The following is a 16,151-nucleotide window of genomic DNA, read 5'->3' on the forward strand; positions in this document are numbered from 1 at the left end:
ATTTTAAATTGCAGACTGAAAGACCAAAGGGAACTGAATTGCAGGCTGGAGGATAAGGTTTCATACCCAGCAGCTGGAATTCATAGCTCTGGTGTTTGGGACTCATGCCTTTGAAGACTAGTGAGAGGCTGTTGCCTAACAAAAACCAGACCCAGGCCCTTGACTCCAGTCCCCACAGCAGGTCATCTAGTCCCTAACTTCACCCTGGGTCATCCCCCACTTATACCTCTCAGATAAAAACCTGGCTTAGCAGGACACTTGCAGTTGCTTTTAATGGGCCAGACCTCTCAGCTGCAGCTCTCAGCATGGAGACTCAGCAGCAATGCTAATTGCAAGAATGGTAAGTGGAGTGTTTTTCTTTTGGTAATGCAGAGAGAGGTTCACAGAAATAGAGACCAGGCAGATTCCCATATTTGAAAATGACTCATAAACCAGGGTGTGCAGTTTCACAGCCAAGGCTCTGGGTGCACAGCTGGTGCTCCTTGGTCCCTGAGCGCATGGTCACTCATGGTTGGAAAGCCTATTCATGCAGTGTTTGGGGTCCTTGATAACTGTGATGTTGGTCCATGTTCTTGTTGGTCCATGTTTATTGTTGAATACAGCATTGTGGGTAGATCCTAGGAGCAAGGGTCTCGCCCCTTCTGAGGCTGAGGCTGAGGCTGAGGCTGAGGCTGAGGCTGAGGCTGAGGCTGAGGCTGCTCCTCAATGGTGAGTACTAGCAGGCTAGTGCCTGCGACATCTCTTGGGGAGTACCCCTTCTTCTGGAACGCCTCCAGGCATGTGTACAGACCCCGACATGTGTGCACTATAGTGCATTCTTCTTAGCACTCTTGTGGGTAAGTCTGCTATTGCCAAAGCCACAGGGAGGGTGTGAGCCCAGCCACACATTCTCCTCTACTCAGGATTTTGAGCCAATAAACAAATCTGACTAAACCCTCCTGCCAGTGAGCAGACTTTGGTTCTACTTATTTTGATGGATGGACCCCATGCAAAACTTTTGTACAGAATATCGGTAGCTTCCCTCACAGTATTTGGGAATTTAAAAGCCCTTAATAGCATTTTTCATTTATCCAGGGACATAGATACAGTTAGTAAAAAAAGGGATCAGAGGCACAAGGACTCCTGTCAGGTTCAAAGACCCTGGTGTCTACTGGCTGTTCTGCACATGGGTGCTGGATCCTCCAGCATAGCTCACAGAGGTAAAGGCAGATCCCTGGGACTGCCCCTTGTGCTACCCATATGCACAGGTTCAAATGAAGGAATTGAGACTAGGTTATGATCAAATAAATGTGAACTTAAACTGCATAACATCCTTCTCCATCATGTCACAGATAAAGAGTTTTTTTTTTAATTTCTTCTTTTAATTAGATATTTTCTTCATTTATATTTCAAATGCTATCGCCAAAGTCCCCTATTACCACCCCCCCCCCCCCGCCCTGCTCCCCAACCCACCCACTCCCGCTTCCTGGCCCTGGCATTCCCCTGTACTGGGGCATATAATCTTCACAAAACCAAGGGCCTCTCCTCCCAATGATGGCCAACTAGGCCATCTTCTGCTACATATGCAACTAGAGACACGAGCTCTGGGGGTTACTGGTTAGTTCATATTGTTGATCCTCTTATAGGGTTGCTGACCCCTTTAGCTCTTTGGGTATTTTCTCTAGCTCCTTCTTTAGGGGCCCTTTGTTCCATCCAATAGATGACTGTGAGCATCCACTTCTGTATTTGCCGGGCACTGGCATAGCCTCACAAGAGATAGCTATATCAGGGTCCTGTCAGCAGAATCTTGCTGGCATATGCAATAGTGTCTGGGTTTAGTGGTTGTATATGGGATGGAAATGGAGTACTACTCAGCAATTAAAAACAATGAATTTATGAAATTCTTAGGCAAATGGCTAGATCTGGAGGATATCATCCTGAGTGAGGTAACCCAATCACAAAAGAAGTCACTTGATATGCACTCACTGATAAGTGGATAGTAGCCCAGATAAAGAGTTTTTAATTATTCGACTCAAGAGAGTCTATTGTGATACAGTGGAATCCAATTTCTAAAAAATTCTAAAAATCCAATTTCTAAAGTGGATTCTGAAGGGAAAATTTGCAGAAGTTATTAAAAAACCATGGAAACTGCCATAGCCCTTCACGTTATTCTCACAGGAATTTACTGGTGGAAGCAAGCAGTGGAAGTTATGTAAAAAGTGTGATGTTCAAAGCGCCTCACCCAGATGCTAATTCCAACAGTGAAGAAAGTCCTGATGTCTACTAAGGCTTAGTTAATTATTGCATGGACTTGTATATTTGTAAATACTCCCAAGATTATCAGTTAATGACATGGCATGCCAGTTATTAGTGATAATTTATATTACTCTATGGTATTACAAATGATAGAAAACAGTATGGATCATATTCCAATTTTATGAAATGTATATGGAGCTCATTAATATTAAAAGTTAGCCAGCCATTGAGTTCCAGGACCCACCTGCCTGACTCTCTACCCCTACAACAGCACTAGGGTTAGAGACCCACACAGGCAAGTCAGCCATAAAACATTAATTAATTAATTAATTAATTTCACCTGTTGTTTCTTTTCATTTAAAATTGTTTTGTTTTTTGAGATTATAATATAATAACATCATTTTCTGCCTTTTCATTCATCCCTCCAATTTCCCTATATACTACTCCTTATTCTTTCTTTTTCAAATTCATGGCTTTGGCTGCTTTTTTTTTTATTATTAATTGTTGTTACATATGGTTATATATGTGTGTCCTTTATGTACATATATCCATGAATACATAAATGCAACCTGCTCAGTCTATGGAACGTGTGTGTTTTCAGCGATGACTGCTATTAGATAAGCAGTTGGTGAGCTTTCCCTGGGGAAAGCTATTTCTCCTCTTCTCAACATTCTTTAGTTGCTTGTATTTTTTTGTATAGGGTTGAGGCCTCATGGGCTCTTCACTTTAGCGTGCCTATTGTTCTTATTCAACTCATGTTTAGACAGGTATGTTGATGAGCCATTATGGCATAGCTTCTGACATTCTTAGTAAATACAGTCACATGGCAAACTGTCTTTAAGACAGATGAAATTTGTAGAAAACCTGCACTGAAAAAAGTATTGACAACAATATAATCACTTTGCATCTCTGTCTTGTAGTGTTTCAAATTTCTGCATTATTATAATAACTATGACCAGTGATCTATGTTATTACTCTTGTAATTGTTTTGGGTGCTGTACAACTGCCATATAACAGACTGAGCTTCATTAGAAAATGTGGCTGGGCAGTGGTGGTGCAAACCTTTAATCCCAGTTCTTGGGAGGCAGAGGCAGGTGGATTTCTGAGTTTGAGGCCAGCCTTGTCTACAGAGTGAGTTCCAGGACAGCCAGGGCTATACAGAGAAACCCTGTCTCAAAAAACCATTAAAAAAATGTACATGTCTACCCACACTGGAAAGTGTGGCTCTTACAGTCTTACCACCCCCTCTTCTGCAATGTGCTCAGACCCTTAGGTGCAGCAGTGCTTTGTAGCTATATCTGTTGTGGCTGGGGTCTACAATTATGGATATTGATTGACTGTGGCTTTCTATGATGGTCTTCATCTGTTGTAAAGAGAAATTTCCTTGATGAGGGGTGAAGACTACATTCATCTTTGGCTATAAGGGCAAATACTAAGGATACAGGTAGAGATTGTGCTGGTTTGGTAAATTGGTGATTGTAGGTTCTCCACCAAGATCCATGGCTTCGCTAGCCTTGGGTAGTTGGCTAGGTTTCTAGTACCAGGCATGATTTCTCTTTTGCTGAGGGAATCTTAAGACCAATCAGAGAGCTGTTGGTTACTGCCAAAATATTAGTGCCACTATTGTTCCTTTAGTGTGATCGTGCTTTGCTGGTCACTGTGGTGCATGGCCATCATAGCTTGGTAGAGCTGTTGGTGGTTTCCCTGCTTTGGAAGCTTGCATGGTGCCTTCTAGACCATGAAAGCTCTTCCTCAAGGAGGGGGCTTTTAGGTTAGTTCTAGCTCAGGGTCCCCTGGGTCCTGTGTCTGAAGGGCATGATGTCATCAGCAGTAGGGAAAGGACTTAGCCTTCTATGTCTGGGAAGGCAACTAAGGGTACTAACAATAGGCTATCTGTCTGGGGAGTCTCTTGGGCAGTCCTGACTGACAAGTTAAACCAGGCCTTCTTAAGTCTAGTTACTGGGGTTTGTGCTAAATGGTCTTTTGTTCTTAGAGGGAGCATTTTCAGACTGGATAAGACAATATCATTTAATCTATATAAGTACATTTACACACAGACTTCCACGTATACTTTTTATTTAAGGGAAGATAGTAACATGGTTCCTCAAGACTTTTCAGAGCTCCCTGTTGTTATTTTTCCACCTCTCCTTCCTCTCCCTGAGTAGAGCTCACTTGTACCCTGCTATTCCCCTCTACTGCTTCCCTACTGCCCCACTCAGCAAAGGTCTGTTTTTGCCTTCCTGACTTTTGCAGTTACCTTCATATCTGAAGGTTTAGAGTTAGGAGACTCAGATGGGAAAGAACTTGTGACGTTTGTCCTTCTGGGTCTGGGTTACCTCACCCTATATTGTCTTTTCTAGTTCAGTCCATTTTTTGTTTTTAACCTGTAAAGTTAATTATTTCTTTATCTTCTTCCTTCCTTTCTTCTTCTTTCCCTCCTTCCTTCCTTCCATCCATCCTTTCTTCCTTCCTTTCTTTTATCATCTTTCTTTCTACATTTGAATAATATTCTATAGCATCCATGCACTACATTCTCATTGTCTGCCAGTTTTCTGAAGGACAGTTAGGTTATTTCTATTTCCCAGCTATTGTGAATAGAGAGCATCAGTGAACATGGCTGAGCAATTATCTGTGGAGGTGGATGCCAAGCCCTTTAGGTACTGTATTCACTTTCGAAAGGTCTAGAATGTATAATTAAGACCCTAGTGGATTAATTCCCACGTAGCAGGATTATGTTCATGCTCCTTGTTTCCTCTATATTTTCTAAGTATTTCAGAAAAGAAAAGCATTCTAGAAAACTTATTCCTAAAACCTAAATAAAAGATGTTTTTAAACTGTGACCTCATGAGCCACTGCTTAAAACAACCCTCTGACCAGAGAATCTGACTGGCTGGTTTTCACTTACAGGGAGGTAGGAAGCTTTGCTTTTTGTTGATGAAGGGAGACCCTTGCCTCTGACAATCCAGTGGTGCATTTCATCTGTTCCTAAAGGACGGACGAGCAATGTTGGGATGAGGTGAAAGGTCAGCCTTCAAAGCCATATGCATTCTGGAAGGAACATTAGTTTGCAAGCGTGGAGTCTATGCCGTGTTATATAACTTTCTTACTCTCAGTGTGCTCTGAAAGCAGAAAGTTCCTTTTTACTTGCATGTCCTGTAAGTAAAAAAAGAACTTCCTTATACTTTCTTAGAAAAATAAAATGAAGAACAACATTCTTAAAACATTGGCAATGGACTGAAAGAGCCAGTAGTGAGCCTAGCTGGGGATAGAGGGCATCCTGGGTGCTGGGAAGCACTGAGTGAAGGCTCATTTTGTTTTAAAGTGCCTCGAGAAGTGGTTGTTCACCCACGTTCTGTATGAAGACATGATCACATGTAAAGCTGGACTTCAGAATGTCTTTCCAGCATGGATAGATTGTTCACATTAATTCCTGTGTCAAAAACATGGTATTTGCTGTCTGAAAATGTGATCAGATGTAAATGTGATCAGAAGTCATTCCAAACATCAGTTGATGAGCTTTGGACACAAGTACTAAAGCTGGGCAATGACAGGAGGAGGGACGGGGAGGGATGGTCACTTTATGTAGGTTGGGAAGGACTTGTATCTGTAGAAGTAGAGGCCAGAGCCGAGGAAGGCCTGGGTGAGTTCTATCTTTGGAGGACCGGGGTTCATTTGGACTGGAGTGAAGGATGCTGAGTGGAGAGCTCAGTGGGTACTTCCATTTTGAGTCATAGTCACCTGGGTTAAAAATGACCAGCAAGGGCCTCCTGGGTGCTCTGCAGCTTCATCTCTTCCCTGTTGGTGGTGACACAGGGAAGAAGATTAGGATGAAGTGGAAGTACTGGCGCCCTAGGCCCTGAGTTTGGAGGAAGGTTTAGCTCTCGTGAGGCATCCTGGCTCACAGTACTGTCCTTATCTTTTAAGTAGCCAGAATGCCAGTGTAAACAGAAGTGTTTAGGAAGCATGCAGCTCAGTATATGTCAGGGGGAAATGCTTTCTTTTTCTTCCTTTCACCCCAATTTAGAAATTGCTGCAGAGGATTCTTTTGGTTTTCAGAGACAGGGTTTCTCTGTGTAGCCCTGGCTGTCCTGGAACTCACTCTGTAGGCCAGGTTGGCCTTGGACTCGAGATCCAACTGCTCTTCTTCAGTGCTGGGATTAAAGGTGTGCACCACAGCATCCCTAAAATAGTAAAATTTCCCCTCTATTTAAGGAAAGTATTTCACGTCTCCACTTTTAAATGACGTGACGTTTAATTCCTTTCCAACATCTTATACTTTAACTTCTAGGATTTTTGTTCTCATTTTTTTTTTTTTTTGTTAATGGGACTTTAATTTATAACAACTCCCATATGCAGGTTTGATAGTTTTCAACAAGCATGTCTATTTAAAATTACAAAAATTCTGACCCTGATCTCATGAGCTATCTTATACTTAGAACATAGACTACAAATATATATATACATGTGTGTGTGTGTATCTTTTAGTCCATGTGTACAAGGTCTTTTTGAAACTCAAGTAAGTTTCTTGTTTAAACTTAGGTCCAATCCACCAGCACCCCATTTCACACACACACACACACACACACACACACACACACACACACACACAGCTATATAGATATATATATTCCAAATCTTAAGCATTAAGATAAAGATTATTTAATCTGTGCATATTTTGCCCATTATTTCCATACTTTTAAATTTTAGGGATAAAGAACAAACGTGTGCTGTCTAGTCAACTTTAGAGAACATATAATAGTCATTGTACTCTGAGGGAGTGCCTAGGATGGAGCCGGAAGGAGCGTCTGTACTTTGAAGTGATTTACTGGTGATGGAAGGAGTATTGCAGAAATGCCAGCTTAGCAACTCCACATTCACAGGCCTTTTTCATGTGCCAGCCAGTCATTTGCAACAGTTTTTTTTTAGGAGGAAAATTTTAGCTTTATTTTGATCAATGACAGCTCTTGATGTACTTTCCAGTTATAATGAAGGTAAGAATTATGTCCATTTCAATGCACAAAAATATCATTAGGTCCAATTTATTGAGTACCTACTATATAATGCAAGCAAATGGCATTTCATTGAATTTTCACAGCAAGCCTATTAAATTAGAATTATCATCCTAATTTTACAGAGTAGAAACTGCAGTCTGACCAAATGCCTTCTATAGGACAGGCCTTCACCAACCTCCCCATTTGCCACTGGCCACCTGCTTCTGGGTACTCAGTCACTCCAGCTACTGGCTCTGCTTTAGTTTTTATACATTCATTATAGAAATGTTACGTATTTTATAACCTTAGGCCATTACAGATCTGATCTGTCACGGTCTGCTCAAGGTTCTATGACAAAATACTGCAGAGCCGATGACTTATAAACAACAGGCATTAAGCTCTCCTACTTTAGAGTCTGGGAAGTCCGAGATAAAAGTGCCAGTTAATCTGTTATCCTGTGAGGACCTGTATCTTAGTTCATACATAATAAGATGCCTTTATTCTGTGCTGTCTGTGGTAAGATGAGTAAGGCTATCTGAGGCCTGGTTGATGTGCATACACAAGGGTCTCATTACAGTAAGGTGGCTTGTTGCATAGAAATAGCGGAGTCGTTTTTGGTTTCTTAAGTCCAAGTAAAAGGAATGCTTGCATTAAAATAGAGTCTGTGAGTGTGCGTATTTGTAGTTAAAATACATTATTGCTGAAAACAGCATGTGGTCATTTGAGCCTGCAGGGAGCTGTGGTCCTTCCCTGGGGTTGCGAGGGAGTCTTCCCTACATGATACTGCATATTGATCAAGCTGTTGGTGGCCCCTGGTCAGTAGCTGTGTTTATGACTTATACCAATGAAGCTTGTTGCCTGATTTCTTCCTCACAGGTTTCTTTCTAGGCTGTCACAATGTTTGATAGCATCACCCATTAGCAGAACCTCTGAAAGTTAGAGACAGTCCTCTCTTGTATTTACCAACTGAGTTCACAGTGACACCGAGAGACCTTTGCCTCACTTAAGCATCTTAAGGCACTGTCATCAGCTGCAGACTCCATTTCAGGAGATAGTCCCCACCTCTTGGTTAACATGACATCATGGGAGTTCAGGCATACCTCAAGCTCCACTCCCCTGCTTTCTACTGTTTCCCTCACCTCTCCAGTCACTTCCTCCACTCAAGTCTCGAACCCCTTAATCATTCATGAGGGTTGGAATCAAGTTCTTTCCAACTCTCCTTAACGTTGACGTCTTCACCTCTCATAAATTTCAAATATTCTTAATGGCATCTAGAATGGTAAATCCTTTCCAGCCCATTCCCCCTCCACACTGCCATATCCATTAGAGGAATCTATAGCAGATCAAGTCTTATAAATGCATCTCTTAAGTAATAAGCCTATGCAGTTGACATGATGCCTTCAGAATGAACAGCTACGCTGGCAGGCAGAAAAGCAGCATTCATCTGGTTGGATGTGTCTGCCAGAGATCATGGGTGATTAGGTGTTTTGTAAGTGTCCCATAATATTTGAAAGGAACCTTTTCTGGAAAGTAAGTCATAACAATCAGCTGCAAATATTTAGGAAGCCATGTTGCGAACAGCTACACTGCCATCTGGCCTCTGCTACTTTGCTTACTGGATGCAGGAAGATTTCAGTCTCATTCTCGGGGACACTAGGAATTTGGGAACATGAAATGAGCATTGGCTTCCACTCAAAGTCACGAGCTACATTCAGTCCTAACAAGAGATGGCCTGTCTGGAGTGTTCTAAAGCTAGGCTTTGCTGTCCCTGGCTCTGAAGTCCTGGGGACTTGTAGCAGCCTGTACCAGTGGTCTTAGGGGCCCCGTGTGCTTCTTGTGGCTCTCAAATCAACACTTGCTGCGTCACCTGCTTTGTGTCCTAGACATGGCCATTTCCTTAAGCCCCAAACTTGTCTTCTCCAGCCCCCTCAGCTCTCTTGGGGGGGTCACAGGGTTAGAGCATAGGGCCTTGCTTTGGATTAGACTTCAGATCTGCTCGGGGTGGGGGGTTGATCTGTCCAAACCCCTACAACATTTCCCTATCAACACTGAAGCTGTTTTGCTTATGTATCCTGTCTGTCTTCAACAAATTAGCATTTTTCATTTTCCCAAGAGCCTTCCCCATGCTCACCAGAATAATTTAATTAATTAATTAATTAACCAATTAAAGATAACAAAATAAAAAATTTTTCCTTTGCTTTCACAGCCTGAATAGTTCTTAGGTGCAGGAGGCACAGCATCCATCCTGTGCCTCCTGCCTTGGTTCGTGTTATTTTTTTTTACTTAGCTAGCCCATGTCTAGTATTTCATTTAAAACAGTGATTTCTCAACCTGTGGATTGTGACCCCTTTGGGTGTCAAATGACCCATTCATAGGGGTTTCCTAAGAACATCAGAAAACACACGTATTTGCATTATGATTCATGACAGTGGCAAAATTGTAGTTGCAATGAAAATATTTTTATGCTTGGGTTATTAATGGTATGTGGGTGGGGGTCGATTACTACAACACGAGGAACTCTACTAAAGGGTCTCAGTGTTAGGAAGGTTGAGAACCACTGATTTAAAGTGAGAGGCTTTATACTCTTTCTTTTCCGTGGATACTCATAGATGTCTGTAAGATGATTGACTGGCCTGATTTTAATACTGTTGTGTTTCAGAGGCTAAGGAGGCTGGAGGAGAGGGAGAGAGATGGGGACCAGCTTTCAAGCAGGGTAAACATGCAGATTTACTAGTTAAGCTCACTGTATTATATGGTACTTGTATGGCATCCAACAATCACAATCATAACATAGTAGATGACTGATCATGGTTATTGTAATAATGCAGAAGTGTGAAGCACTATGAGAATGAGACAGAGATGCAAAGTGATTACATCCCTGTCAATAGATGTGCTTAGTGCAGGGTTTCTCCATCCTTCCATTTGTATTAAATACAGAATCTTCACAGCACAGTAGAATAAGCTATACCTGTGAAAAGGCTCTTCCTCTCGTGCATCATCAAAGAACCCCCAACTCTATCACATTAGGATGTTGGGTTTTGGGCTAATATCCACTTATCAGTGAGTACATATTGTGTGAGTTCCTTTGTGATTGGGTTACCTCACTCAGGATGATGCCCTCCAGGTCCATCCATTTGCCTAGGAATTTCATAAATTCATTCTTTTTAATAGCTGAGTAGTACTCCATTGTGTAAATGTACCACATTTTCTGTATCCATTCCTCTGTTGAGGGGCATCTGGGTTCTTTCCAGCTTCTGGCTATTATAAATAAGGCTGCTATGAACATAGTGGAGCATGTGTCCTTCTTACCTGTTGGGACATCTTCTGGATATATGCCCAGGAGAGGTATTGCTGGATCCTCCGGTAGTACTATGTCCAATTTTCTAAGGAACAGCCAGACTGATTTCCAGAGTGGTTGTACAAGCTTGCAATCCCACCAACAATGGAGGAGTGTTCCTCTTTCTCCACATCCTCGCCAGCATCACAAGATATAAGATACAATTTGCTAAACGCATGAAACTCAAGAAGAATGAAGACCAAAGTGTGGACACTGTGCACCTTCTTAGAATTGGGAACAAAACACCCATGGAAGGAGTTACAGAGACAAAGTCTGGAGCTGTGACGAAAGAATGGACCATCTAGAGACTCCCATATCCAGGGATCCACCCCATAATCAGCTTCCAAACGCTGACACCATTGCATACACTAGCAAGATTTTGCTGAAAGGTCCCAGATATAGCTGTCTCTTGTGAGACTATGCCGGGGCCTAACAAACACAGAAGTGATGCTCACAGTCAGCTATTAGATGGATCACAGGGCTCCCAATGGAGGAGCTAGAGAAAGTACCCAAGGAGCTAAAGGGATCTGCAACCCTATAGGTGGAACAACATTCTGAACTAACCAGTACCCTGGAGCTCTTGTCTCTAGCTGCATATGTATCAAAAGATGGCCTAGTCGGCCATCACTGGAAAGAGAGGCCCATTGGACACACAAACTTTATATGCCCCAGTACAGGGGAACGCCAGGGCCAAAAAAAATGGGAATGGGTGGGTAGGGAAGTTGGGGGGAGGGTATGGGGGACTTTTGGGATAGCATTGGAAATGTAATTGAGGAGAATACGTAATAAAAAAATATTAAAAAAAAAAGACCTGTTGGAAATGTAAATGAGGAAAATACCTAATTAAAAAAAAAAGGATGTTGGGTTTTCACATACAAACTTAAAGGGCCACATACATTTAATCTCTAGACCTTCTCACTAGAGAGCCTTGCAGCTAGGGTGTAGAGGCCTCATAAGAGCCAGCTGATCTCATCTCTTAGCTCTGGCTTGAAACTCACCGCAATGGGAATGGCTGTTAGAAGCACTGAAATTGGTAGCCCTAGAGAGTGCTGCTAATGTTTCACTAACAAGCAGTTCCCTAGCATTAGAAATAATTTTTCTGCTCTATAGTGAAAATACATCCCAGTGAGTTTATTCTGGATGGGCCCTCTAGTCACAGGTATGTCAGCCTTTGAACACTGCAACACAACGTCATCTATAGGGTCCTTGGTTAGGAGCCGATCAATTGAGCTTTAAAAACAGTCACAAGCAGAGCATGGTAGCAGGTGCCTTTCATCCAGCACTTGGAGGCAGAGGCAGGCAGATCTTTGAGTTTAAAGCCAGCCTAGTCTACAGAGTGAGTTCTAGGATGGCCAGAGCTACACAGAGAAACTGTGTTTGGAAAAACCAAAAGAAAAGAAGCCACAACTCTTACAGTGGGAATCCAAAAGGGGAGAGTAGATGATACCTATTATGCTGCCTATCTGGAACACTATGTTTCCTCCCAAATAGTTTTCTTTCTTTCTTTCTGCTTTTTGATCTTCAGGAAAGAGTTAATGACTAAAGAAAGCCTCAAAGTAACTTGAGTGCTTATACCCACCTCTGTGAATGCTTCCTATGAGCAGAGCAACATTCAGAGTTTACCCATGCAGTCCCTGCATAGGGCCACAAAAGTATGTGATTGATTCTCTATTTCCATCTTCCCTGGAGCTCCTGAAGTTCCTAAAACCCTGCAAGCTGGAGGCAGCACAGGTCAAATTGACTTCAGTTGTTGGATCTTACTCTCTGCACCACCATGAATAAACTTAGTGGTAAATACGTTTAGATTCCCAGAGTTTTGAACTGATCAAACATTTTGGAAATAAAACCAAAAACTCTCTATAAAGGAGATCAAAAGAGTGCTCTGTGCTATGAAGTCCCCAGCTGACTCCAATTCAAAATCCTTTGGCTTTATCTCCACCAGTGCTATGATTACGTATATTCCAGCAAGCCCAACTACTTTATCTTTGTATTGGGTAGGAAGTAGAATTTTTTGGTAGGCATGATTAAGGAGAGGCAGCACCATGGAAGCCCTCACTTGTGCTGGGCCTGCTACTTATCCCATGGAACCACAACTGGGGATGCATTTTGTATTTATCCACATCAAACTTGATGAAGTCCCAGACATTTGAGATATGGAATTTCTAGCAGTCAGAGATCAATGGCTATATTTCTACACCGCCTCTGTTTGCAACTTAGAGATAAAGACTTAGCAAGTGTGAATCCTAGCCTTCTTGCTCTAATTCTTCCCAAAGGTCTCATACATATCTACGTGGAGCCTAAATAGGGACCAAAAAAAAAAAAAAAAAAAAAAAGTGAGTGATATTTGTAGTCATGGAAAGGCCAATCTCCAGGGTTCCCAGGACAACCCATACAAACAGCAAGCTGCATGTAGTACCAATGAGCCTGCTGTTTGCAACCATTGTTCACTGAATACTGTATTTTAAAAAGTGAAAAATGTACAGGGCCCATCCTGTACTGTGTTGCTTTAGAAATATAGAAACACAAAACCCACAAACCAACTATAGGCATGCATTACTTAGCAACAGGGACACATTTGGAGAAGCAAGTCATAAGGTGATTTCATTATTTGGTATAGGCATCATTGAATACTCTCATTTGGGCTAAAAAGGCTCCAAAAGCACGGAAAATAAAAGCTTATGATACCACCACTGCATATTTGGCCCATCCTTGACTAAACTAATGTGTTGTCACATGAGACATGATTATGCTTAGTGATGTAGAGTCAACCCAAGTAACCTTTGAACATAGTAAGCACAGACACACACACACAATCTAGGAAGGGGGGCACATAGAGTGTACAAGCTGTGAGATTATGTTTTCTGAATGGGTCAAGGAAGCTGCACCCACAAAACCTTGAGACTGTGGTTACCTAAGCAAGTCCTACAGAATACCAGTCAATGTGCCAAGTTGGATAGGGGGAAAGTCTCAAGGCTACACCCTACATGAAGAACCACAGGCAGTTAGTGACTGCTGAGAAAGGGGGAATCTGTTTCCTTCAGAGTCAGAATATCTAGTTCTAAGCGGCCAGCCCTAGACTCATGTTCATATGAGTAGCACTAAGTGATCTCAGTAGGTTTTACATGCGTATACTCGTGTAACATTAATAACCAAAGAAGAGGTCATGAATTTGACAGGGAGTGGGGGGAACAGGAGGAGTTGAAGGGGGAGAGAAGAAAGGGTAAAAGCAATACAACTATAGTATTCAACGGATGTGTGCGGTGTCAGAGGACAACTTTGTGGAGTCAGATCTTTCCCACCACCTTTGTATGGGTTCTGGTGATCAAACCCAAATGGACATACTTCATAGCAGGCACCTTTCCTCACTAAGCCATATGGCTGCCAGCCCTAAACCCAGTTCCTAAGATGAAAAGAAAAAAAAATATTTTCAGATATGAAAGAGTGAAGAAGGGGAGTATAGATTTGGATGAGGAGGTTGTTCTAGTATGGTTCTTTGCTTAACATTTGGAAATAGGAGTAGATCGAATCGATTTCTAAGAAAAGGTAATGAAACCAAGCAGTTGAAAACCTGAAACTGGAACAGAAACTCCAGGGACTGTCCTTAAATATTGTCCTTTTCCAGACTGTTTTGTGGGCTCTTCAAGGGCAGTGACTACAGGCTGAATTGCATGTAGATTGTTCCAGACCTGACATAACTGAGCAGTAGCAGTAGCACTCAGCTCCAGTGGGGAAGGCTGAGATGCCAGCATGTTGGTTGGCAGTGACAACGGATTCCTGTGTCTTCCCTCAGAAGCCAGTGCAGGGCAGAGGCTGACACCCCTTTTTCCAGTCTGCCTGTGACATTCATGACCTCTTCTGAAAACTGGAGACCACAGGGAGCTTTCTTCATGACCTTGTTCATGTGGAGTCTACTCTGAAGGAGGAGGGGGAAATGTTTGAGCAGCTGGGTTGACCCCATTCATGGCCTTGATTTTGTTCAACTTCCTAAGGGACATTGAATAGTTGTCCTGGCCTGTGGCCACCATGTTGGGCTGTGGTTACACCTTCCCTGCCTTCCTTCTCTTGCCCTTGCTAGGGGCTTCCTGCTGCTCCCCTCTGCTACAGATATGGCTCGTGCTCCTCCAGGATTCTGGAGTTAACATGACAGATGTTCTGGGATTACAGTTTGCCTTCCTGGGATCTCCATAGGGTTTGGCATGGGCTCCTAAAATGGAGAGTCTCCACACTCTTCTTTTTCCTTGTAAAGGAGATTGTGGGAATGTTGTATTGTAATGCAAAACTGCCCTGGGTTCTTTTTGGAACTCTCTAGAACCTTTGTATTCTGCTGTACTAGACAAATGGTATTCACATACTCTGAGCAAAACTGATAGAATTTAATCAAGGATGGGGCTGAGCATGGGGCTCACTCTTGCCATCCAGCACTTGGGAGGCTGAGGCATGGTGATTGCCACAGCAAGTATGAGACTACACAGGATAACATATCCTAGGCTACAGAGTGAAATCCTACCTAATAGCAAATCAAACAATAACAGCAACAAAACAAAATAAAACAAATGAAAAATTTAAAAATAAACACAAAAGAATGTACAGAGTTATTGGCCAGATGGGCCAGCAGAATATAATGGCAGGTTTATTAGATGCTGCTCCTGGGTGGGTTCACTGGTCCCAAGGAGCAAGGCCAGGGGAACTGTACACCCATGCTAAGGAAAGGGGATTTATAGGTGTTAGGTGAGAGGAGATGTGTTAGCTCAGAGCTGGGGTTGTGCCCATATAAGGTCAAAAGCTGAACCCCTGGGCAGGCACTCTTGTATGGGTTGCCTGAAATGGAGAAGTGAGTGGTGATGATGTATTAGCTCTGAGTTTTCTCTATAGGGGTGGGGTTAAGGGAAGGAGAGCAGACAGGGTTCCCCAGCCTGGGGGGAGTGGGGGGCAGCAAGCAGGGGTGCCAACCAAATACAGAGCCCTGAGCTCTAATCTTGCACAAAGCTGGCTGTATGAGGAGAAGAGAGAACATATCTTTTGCCTAGATTTTAACATCAAGATTTCCTCTTCTTACCTCCTATCTACTTCTGACCCACTGAACTGTGGTATCCACTATCCCTGGGGTCTCTCTTGCTCTGGGTATCAGCCATTGTTCTCCAAAGTGTGGCCTTGGCTTTAGGCTCTATATTTTCTTTCCACTTTCCTTGAAGTCCTCCTGCTCTCCAAAACAAATTTTTGGGTTTTTTTGTTTTTGTTTGTTTTGGTGTTGTTTTGACTAGTTCCCATGTTGTAGCCCACTCTCATCTTAGAACTCATTATCCTACTGTGTAACACCAGCTAACCCAGAGACAGCATTCCACTTGTCCCATCCTCCCAGATGCTGGGATTTTCATCTACACTGTATACCGAATTTCTTTATGTCTCTTATTGGCTATGGCTTAGGGACCTGGAGAGATAGCCCACTAGTTAAGGGTGCTTATTGCTCTTGCAGAGGACTTGGGTTTGATTCCCAGCATCAACACTGAAGCTTGTAACTGCCTGTAACTTTAGTTCCAGGGGATCTGACACCTCTTCAGACCTCCTTGGGCTCCTGTATACACATATGT

At 42.7% G+C, this 16,151-nt stretch overlaps 1 protein-coding gene and 1 pseudogene across 1 annotated transcript in view; one reads left to right on the forward strand and one right to left on the reverse strand.

The window, feature by feature from the left end:
- The window catches only part of Eepd1 (endonuclease/exonuclease/phosphatase family domain containing 1), a 116,329-nt gene that overhangs the window by 44,738 nt on the left and 55,440 nt on the right, over positions 1-16,151 (forward strand). The gene's annotated exons all lie outside the window — the stretch shown is intronic.
- LOC115031999 (small nucleolar RNA SNORA70) lies at positions 12,924-13,130 on the reverse strand (annotated as a pseudogene).

This window comes from Mus caroli, unplaced genomic scaffold, assembly GCF_978045245.1.
Source record: "Mus caroli unplaced genomic scaffold, Mus_caroli_1 scaffold_11, whole genome shotgun sequence".
Classification (NCBI taxonomy): Eukaryota; Metazoa; Chordata; class Mammalia; order Rodentia; family Muridae; genus Mus; species Mus caroli.